Genomic DNA, 9249 nt, shown 5'->3' on the forward strand with positions numbered 1-9249 from the left:
AGAACCAGTGGGTCCTAGTTATATGGAAGGCAGATTTCAGGTCAACAAAAATAACTTTAAAAATAATTGCAATTATCCTGCATCAAAATAAACTACCCTATGAAGCTGAGAGTTCCCCAGTACTGTTACTATCTGCCAAGAAGCACACCGTCCCCCATCTCCAACTCAGAGGCCAAGGGCAGTTTCATAACAAAACTATTAAGAATCCTCCAGTGGTGTTGGATCAAGTCAAATTGCTGGTGGTCTTGCTCTGACCCAGGAATCTGGGTTCTAGCATCTGGGCCTTTGACACTATTCATGATGAACATGTCATTTCCTCAATAGCTGAAGTCACTGTTTTGCCTCTTGGTCCTCAAGAGCAAGCTGGTATCTTGTTTTTCCCATTCTGTCCACTATTTCTTAGGCTGGAATCTTATGTCTGAACCCCAACGTCTATAGGTAGGTCTCCAAGACCACTCTCAAGAGAATGGCTGTCAAACCCTCAAGGCATCAAATCAAATAGCTGCTGGTCTGGATGAATGCTTTATCTACTGCCAAGAGACCTGCTACCAGGCCTGGCCATCAATTTGAGAGCAACTAACAGAACTCCCTGCCATCAGCTCCTGAAGACTTAGACTTTAAGTCACCTGCTATATGTCAGGCACTGAGGATACAAAAAATAAATGCCCCTTGCCCCCAAAGAGCCCCCAGTCTAGCAAGGAAATCATCGTCTTAGCACACCATCCACGCCATGAATAGAGCATATGAATGAAAACTTAGAATGTATGGAACTACTGAAATACAGAGAAGCAGTCAAAAATCCCTTCCTGATGTGGCAGTAGAGATATGACACTTGAGCTGGTTGTGAAGGAGGAGTAGGATTTTGCCACTTGGAAAATGTGAAGGAGAGGAAGGTAGCGATTCCCTACTGATGACAGAGCATAAAAAATAGCCAGAGGCACGAAACTCCCCAGCATACGCAGGAAGTGAGGACTAACTAGTCCAGAGTGATTAGAAGCAATGGTGGCTGTGGGTGGCATCTCTATCAACTGCGCAGCCTCCCTCCAGGAGTCCGTTTTGTCCCAGGTACGAGCCATTCAAGTTGGCCCACCCTGCTGTCAACGGGAAGGCAGCACAGTGGAGAAATAAATTGGCTCAAGATTTCTCAGCCCCAGTGGTGGCCAGTCTGTTTCCAGAAATGCATCTGGGAACCAGTGTTTGTTCTGAGATTATATCCTTCCTATTTTTTGTGGAGTTAAAAGAGCCTTTCTTTTGTAAAATGAAAAACTGTAGATCATGTTTAGATTTTCACCATCCTAACAAACTGCTAGCCCCCTAAATTTTGCAGGGGAAATTTTGCTATTTGTGAATCCAGGCCTGGGAACTGCCAGGAGAGAAGGCTTTCGAGGTACTTTCCAACACATATGTTTCCAAGAACCGGGACCTGCATTCCAGACTCCTAGTTCCCTCTTTTCTGTGGGTCAGAGGCAGGGTTTCCTGGCCAACTCCCCTTTTTCTGCAATCATGACCAAACCTCCTCCCAGGAACCCATGGTATGTCCCAGATGACAGATAGTAACATTGAGGCTGTTGGGTCCCTGATGAACTCGAGAGGCCTCTTCATGACACTTACGACATGTAACAAATCAGCTCTGAGCAAAGGGGTCAATCTGAAGAGATTTTACAGATGGCGAATCTCATATGCTGCTGGCAATAGTAGTTATCTTTCATTTAAGTAGGAATTCTCACTTGCACCCCTATTTTAACTCTTCCTGGGTCCACCATTACACCCCCAACTTCAACTCTCCCCCTGCCCTGGGGAGTTATCCTCCTCCCCTCTCTCTCCCTCCCAAGTGCTAGGGAATGGTAGTCTCTGGCTATGCTGTGTTCTCTAGTTGGGTCCAGGCATCCTACTTGCCAGAACTACAACTGACAGGAAAGACTCAAGACTTAAGGACTTTCTGAGGAAGAAGTATACACAGGTCCCAAAGCAACAAAGCCCATGCACTAGGCTACCTCAGCTATGCCCTTCCCTTTTCTTCTCTCCTCTGCCTCCTTTTCCTCTCTCCCTTTTTCAATATCCATTCTATCCAATTCTGATTAGTGGTCATTTGGGATATACTCTGCTTCTCTCTTTTGGATTTCCAAATTCAGACCATCTCATGCTCTACCCTCTACCTCTATGGTCCCTTGTTCCATAGCAGGAGCTCATTTTGTGTATTTACCCACATGGAAATTCAACAAATGATTCATTTCAATTCTGTAAATACCTATTTATTGAGCTCTTGCAATATGCTAGACATTCAGGACACAGAGATAAAAAGAGCCTGCTCTCTGCCATGAGGGAGTCAGGGAACCAAGGGAAGAAGAAGTCTTCTACCTGGCTGTGACTCAAATTCTCTCCATTTTCTACCCCTCTTCTCACACACCAACCTGAGTCCCATGGGTAATTGACGGGATGAGTAATAGATTTTCACCAAGATGGTGCCTCTTGCAAGCTTAGAAAGTTTAGTAAAAGCGGCTTTGTATAGTTCTAGTTGTTTTTCCCCCTTTCTGACGTGGTAAATATGACTTTGGATCAGCAGAATCCTTTTGAAGGGCAGCTGGTATAGGAGGGGTAACTTGGAAGACTTGACAGCTGGGTAGATATAGTCTTTTCTGGATTTCTGCCTTTCAGTCACTATTTGGTTTTCTCTTTCTGTGTCTCTCCTTCAACTCATCCGATTCTTTTGCCGCCTCAAGATGGAAATGAACCTTGGGAAGCTCCAAAAAGCACAAGCAACCTGCCACCACCCACCAATGAGGGAAGGCTTGAGAGAGTAGGAGAGCCACCCTGACCATATTATGCTTCACCTGGAGATCCTACTTCTGAATCTACACCTTCAGAAGACGTTTTTCTGATTCATCAGAAACTCTCCATGTAGCATCTCTGGAGAATGACCCAGGCCCATCCATGTCACCCAATCTGCATGATGTCCTCACCCATGACCTCACTTAACTAACCCAAGGACTTACCATGCCCTCATACACTCACCTTAGATTCTGACCTGTCAAAGGAGAGCATTTACCATTCGTCGTCCAGCCGCCCTCTGCCATATTTATTAATTTTTCACCAGTGTAGTTATTGGACACAAACTCAAGTCGAATTGGAAGATTCATACCCCCAAAGCTCTCCTCACCCCACAAAAGCCACCTCTGTCTTTTGCTACCGTCTGCATTGGTTTTGCCAAACCCACCATTCTTCTAACACCACTCATCTGAAGAGAGGGCTAACGAGAGAAAAACAGAGCTGGGATGGCAAAGAGATCAGGAAGGAGCTAGCAAAGGAGAGATGGTTGTGCCTACCTTCTCTCAGAACTACAAAAAGGCGGGGGACACTATACCTGAACACCATTCCTGGGCAACTCCCTTGTGATTATGTCCACCATGTCCCCAGACACTGCAGTGGGACATTCCCACAAGGATCAAGGCACAGTGAAGACAACTCATATAAGAATGAATTCTAAGTGATGTGGGAAGAGCCTAACTCTCTCCCTCCTCTGCTCAACTCCCATTCCTTGTCCCTCTCCCCCTGCCCACCACCCCCCCCCCCCGCCCACTCTGGTCCCTGACATCCTCCCCCACACTGGTGATCAGACTAGGGCTGACTCAGAGGGATACAACTGTTCCCTTCCTTCCTCTCCACACTCACACTCGACTCCTGACCCAGCCTTTCCCACACTCAAGCCCTCTGTCCTTCACGACCTTCTTTTCTTGGCTCCCCACAAAAGTGCAGGGGCTGTCTTTGTTATGTTAGACTCCAGGAAGAGAGGCAAAGGAGGAGGCGGCTAGCAGGAGGGAGCTCTCCCTCCCCACACTCTCAATCGCCCCTTTCCTGTCCCCCACCCCCATCTCCCTGAGCAGACTGGAAACCGGAAGTAATGAATCCTGACCAGGTTTCAGTCCTGCTTCTGTGAAAGTGAACACCTCTGAGTTGGAAAGATTTATCTGAGATGCACAGTGCAAATCAACAGTTCTTCCTGAGGCTCGCAGTGATCTGGGAAAGCTCTCCCCATGCTCTGTCAATTAGCTGAACTATTTTTGATGGAACACAAAAACTTGGTGGACACTTTTTCCTAGACTGTCTGTCTCTCTTTATCTAAATTAACTTCGTTCCATGGTTCTTTCTCTCTCCTCTGGTCTCACTGTTTTCGTCCCACCCCGCCCCCCATCTGGCAATTTTCCCCCCTCAAGAGAGCTGGGATAGCCAAGGAAGTGTGGATGGCAGTAGGGATTCAGAAGAGCTTCACCAGTCCCTTAGCCTCAGGTGTCCATGCACAGTTCAGGCCCACCCTGGTAAGCCCCTTCCAACACTCTTCTAGCAAACTCTAGAGGCCTACCAGGTCCATTATAGCAGCCAAACATAGGCACCTTAGACTCCAGCCTGCTGAGGGCCACCATGACCCTGCCCTTCCTGCTGCCTTACTAAGGGTCATCTAGCCTGTCGATGTTCTCAGTGGTTCCATTTAAAGTTCTGGACAGGAAGGTTTAGTGTCCGTCAGTGAAGCTGTCTCTTTCCTCACTATCTCCCTTGCTGGCTACTTGACCTCACCTGACCCAATAATCAGGGAGGAGCCAAAGGATGGAAGGGAAGAGTTGGAAACTCTCTGGAGACTAGAGAAATCAAATCAAGAAGATGAGAAGCAGAAAGTGTCCACTTACTTCCTCAAGCATGCCGAGGAACAAAGATGCTAGTCCCTCTTTCTTGCTCAACCTCCCTAAAAGGGTAACTTGTATCTGGGAACATGATCTATTTATTTCTTCAGTAAATTACCCCGAACCACCATCAAGGCTCATTCTATCAAGACGCGACAATAAACTGCGTGGGCCTAGAAGTTTCTGCCCCACAGTGCTGTTAACAGTGGGACGCTTGGTCTTCTGGGGTGGGGGGGTTCCCAGGTTCCCCCTGGTACTCCTGCCACCAGCCCAGGACACACTCAAGCTACTTCAAGAGGTATGCCATTCTCCACCTTTCTCCTCTCCACTTCCAGGAAGTTTTCTTTGAAGCACATTGTGAAGTGCTCACACCCACAGACACTCAGTTCTCGGTCTTTTCACGGAAGCCTCCCTCAGGCAGACTGACCCTCATCAGTCACAGAGTATGTTAGCTACTCTGGAGTCCCAGAGCCCTCACCCACTGTCCTGGAAGGACACCCTGAGGCCCTGGCCACCTGCCCATAAGCCTGCCAAAGTTCAAGATGACTCCTGAACAGACAACTAGACTCCAGGGCTTGCTGAATGCAGCCCCTGCTCTGCCCCACCCTTCTCTTACCACCTGCTTGCCTGCCATGTTCACACTTGCACAAATTCATTCTTTTATTTATAGATACTATTAACATAAATAATGTGTACTTCTAGATTAAATATGGTATATTTTGATATTTTCTTTGAGACTTGATTTGTATTATTAGACTCCGAGCCCATCTTTCCTGGGAAGAAATGACCCTTCTTTTCCTTTGAGAATAATTCATTCAACAGTACTTGTATTTTCAGTGTTAATTTTGGAAAACTGTGAAAACTAGCTTCTGCAAGCATTGGGGGAATGGGAACGTGCATTGGAGGCAAAGGGTTTTAGCAGTCTTCAAAAAGAGAACAAAGATGGAAATGTGAACTTTGGACAGCATTTGCTTGGACCTGACATCTGTGCTCTGCCTGTCACACTGACAGCCTAACTCCCGTCCCCCTGCCAAAACAGCCCCTCCACAGGTTAGAACTGAAGGATAACAGGGCTTTGCACCCCCAACTAGTTGGCAAAGAGAAGTCTAGGCTAGAGCCCAAGATCCCAAAAAGCAGAGGGGCTATCGAGAATCAGATCAAGGAGACAGGAAGTAAAAAACTACATAAAGATCAGCTTCCTGGGCAGACGAGGGAAGGCTGGCCCCACCCAAGAAGGGCAAAGGAGACACTACAATGGCGGAGACAAGCCCCGGGGTCTGGGAAGAATCCATTTCCTGAGCACAGGTTTGGAATCCAATAGAGCCAAACGGCGTAAGATCACAGTGGGTTGCAAAAGATCAAAAAGATCTCATCGTCCATCTTTCACGTTTTCTTATTTGGGTTGGTTTTTGTTTGTCTGTTTTACTTTTTATTTCCCTGAAAAAGTTCCTGCTGAAAAATTCCAGTCTTTTCAAAGGCTGCTATGGTGAAAGAGCTCTACTCACTCCCGTGGCAGCAATCACACTGCAGCCAACTTGGCATCGTAGAAGTCCTGCACTCCCTCTCCTGCCTGCTGTGCACTTCTCAGAAGAGAGGCTTTGGGGGAGGAAAGAGCTGGACAGAGAAGGACAATAGTAAGCAAATGCCTCCCAAGGACAGGGAGTTTTCATTTCCTTTGAGACTTACAACATATTAAATGGTATTCCTCTCATCCTCAAATAGGAAAACAATTCACCCAAAACAGCACTCCTGGATGCTAAAAGCATCCAGTACCCAGCTCTGTATCTGTGGCCTTGGGGGACATTTCATAACACAACCACCGAAAGAGCCAAGTGACATGTGACAGCCCTTTGCCCTTACCCTGTCCACATTCCAATTTGATTTTCATCACCCCTTCTATCTGCTCTCGTCCACCCCTCCTCTCCTCTCCTCTCCTCTCCTCTCCTCTCCTCTCCTCTCCCCTCCCCTCCCCTCCCCTCCCCTCCTCTCCTCTCCTCTCCTCTCTCCCAACCAGATTATTCCAACAGATTTAGGGGGAAGGTCCTGCAGCTCCTTCCTGCCCCTTACTCCACCTTTTACCCCCCATCCTATCTTTCTCCATATTTGCCCATGTGGAAGGGAAAGGTGGCGGTTGGCATGATTTGTCCCCCAGAAATGCTTTTCATTGTCAGGAAACTAGTACCAGCCACAGTCTCTGAATCACTTCAACTCCTCGTTAAGCCGAGCAACCATTATTTAACATGTAGAGGCCTCCTGCCCCCCCCTGCAAATTTAGCTCAGTATGTACTATGGTCAGAGCACAGGGCTCTGAAGTCCTGATCGAAGAGGTAAATATCTCTTGAGAACAAGCATAACCAGCATGATGGAAAGCACTAGCGGAGATGCAGAGGGTCTGTTACTATTTCAGTGGTATCTGTCTTTCCATCTCTGTGTGTGATGTCATCATGGCTCAGTCTCTTCCCAGCCCTGTCTCTCCTGTCCTTTCCTCCCCACCCTCCCTCCCTGCTCCTCATTTTACTGTAAGACATACTGTAAGATGCATGATAGGTAGCCAGCAAAGAGGCCGAGAAGGATGGGAAGTCAAGTGTCACAGATAGGCCAGCAGCAGGACATAGCCTGGGAAGGACAGGGAAGGGAGGGGATTTGTGTGCCTGTCTGCCTACCAGTCCATAGACTGTGTCTCTCCTTCAAAATAAGTCCTCTCTGCCTACTTGACTTCCCCTTCAGTTCCTCACAACCTCCTCATGACCATCAGACCCCACCACTACTTCCTGTGGTAGGAGGGAATACCTTGGTTAAGATATGTGAGATTGGGGATAATTAGCTCCTCCTGGCCAGCCAACCAGCCCCCCTCCTCTTGGACACTTCCCACATTTGGGAGTGCACGAGGCCACTGCTCAGGGACCGTGCTCGCCCTCCCAACCAAAAACCCAGTTTCCGATGCGTACAGACTTCCCCCACACTGAGAGGGTTTAGCCGAAGTGCGTACTACAGAGGATGAAGGTCATTTTCTGAAGCCCAGAAGACCCTGGGCCCATTCTAAACATTCGCAGGGTTGTATTAGCACCATCTGAGAGCAAGGAGCAAAAAGAAACCTTAGATACCCCCAGAGAAGCAGCAGCTTGATGGGGTCCTGCCCCTCTTGGCATTTTCTAGCACATTGGTTTGCCTCTTGCCCCTCTGTTGATTTCCTCTTCTCCATCTCTGAATTGTTCCTGACCCTCTCTGGCCTATTTGGATTCCCTCTGAGGGGAGGGGAGAGCACCTTCCCCAGCAGCAGCTGGCTTCAGGGCCCTGTTTAGTAGCTGTGTCCCTCTTGCCCAGGCCTTGCTTCTGGCCCAACGTCTTGCCTGGGTCCCAACTCAGTTCATCAGGAGCACTTCTAGTCACTGACTATGGGCAAACCACCCAAGATCATCAGAAACAAGCCTTCAGTGAGGGCCAGTCTAATGCTTATCCACCTCCACTCCACTCCTGGGCCAAGAACCCTCTCATGATGGGCACTAAATCACTTAGTGCCCCCACTGCGATGCCACTACCTGGTCACACCCCAGCATGATAAACATCACTGCTCCAAAGCAGCTCATTCCACTCCACCCATTCCACCGTTTAACGTTTAGCTCTGGATCCACGGAGGTGAAAAATGAAAGCAGCTTCCAGAAGCTTGATTTCCTGGATCTTGCTCTTACAAGTACCCCATCACCTATCTCATTTGCCCAGATTTGAACACTGTGATAAGATCATCAGGAGTGGCCTGTGAGCATCAGTAAGATTCTGAAGCATTTATACAAAATGGGTATAAGTTCGTAAATGCAGTGCTTTCTGGAATCTTGAGGGAGACACTGAGAACTCTATAAATTTTCTTTGTAAATTAGTAGAACCATATTCAGTGGAAATCGAGCTAAAAAAGACTTTGAAGACTTGGCAGTTAAGTTAGCTAATCTCTTTTCAGGGCTGTCTCTCTTAGCTCGCTCAGTCCTGGCTCAGTACCTATTGCCACTGGGTCTCCATTTTGCCTCAGTCCTTCTCATCGTTGCCTTTTTGTCTTCTTCTCTGTAGCTCCTCGTACCTCCTCCTATATCTCTCCTACCCTTTTTTTTCCCCAGACACTATGGACCAGAGCCCCTTCACTTGGGTGGGTAGTCCAGGTATCTTGGTAATTCAGTTGTGAGCCAGCAGATTCCCCCACCCTTCAGCACACTAGGGGTAATTTGGGGACTCAAAAGCATCCTTCACTCTTCTTCCAACATCACCTTCTCTTAGCTACCTCAGCGCTGCCCACGCTGCACCTCCCCCTGCCCCCAGCTAATGCCTCTGATTCAATGGCTTGATAAAGGGGAACACGGAAACTTGTACGGCTAGGAAAAGACTGAAAGAAATGGAGTGCTTCCTTTTCTCTGTTCAGAACCTTTAGGAATGGCACCATGTACTCTCCAGAGTATTCAGCAGCCTCCATTGATGGGCACCCTTCCTGTCAAATAGAAAATGGTTTTCTTGTCTCAGGACCTCTTTGGGGGAGCCTCACCCCCTCAGCCCTCAAAGACCAGGGGTCCTTGAGAAAGTGGACCCTTGTGAT

The sequence above is a fragment of the Neofelis nebulosa genome, chromosome 10, assembly GCF_028018385.1.
Source record: "Neofelis nebulosa isolate mNeoNeb1 chromosome 10, mNeoNeb1.pri, whole genome shotgun sequence".
Classification (NCBI taxonomy): Eukaryota; Metazoa; Chordata; class Mammalia; order Carnivora; family Felidae; genus Neofelis; species Neofelis nebulosa.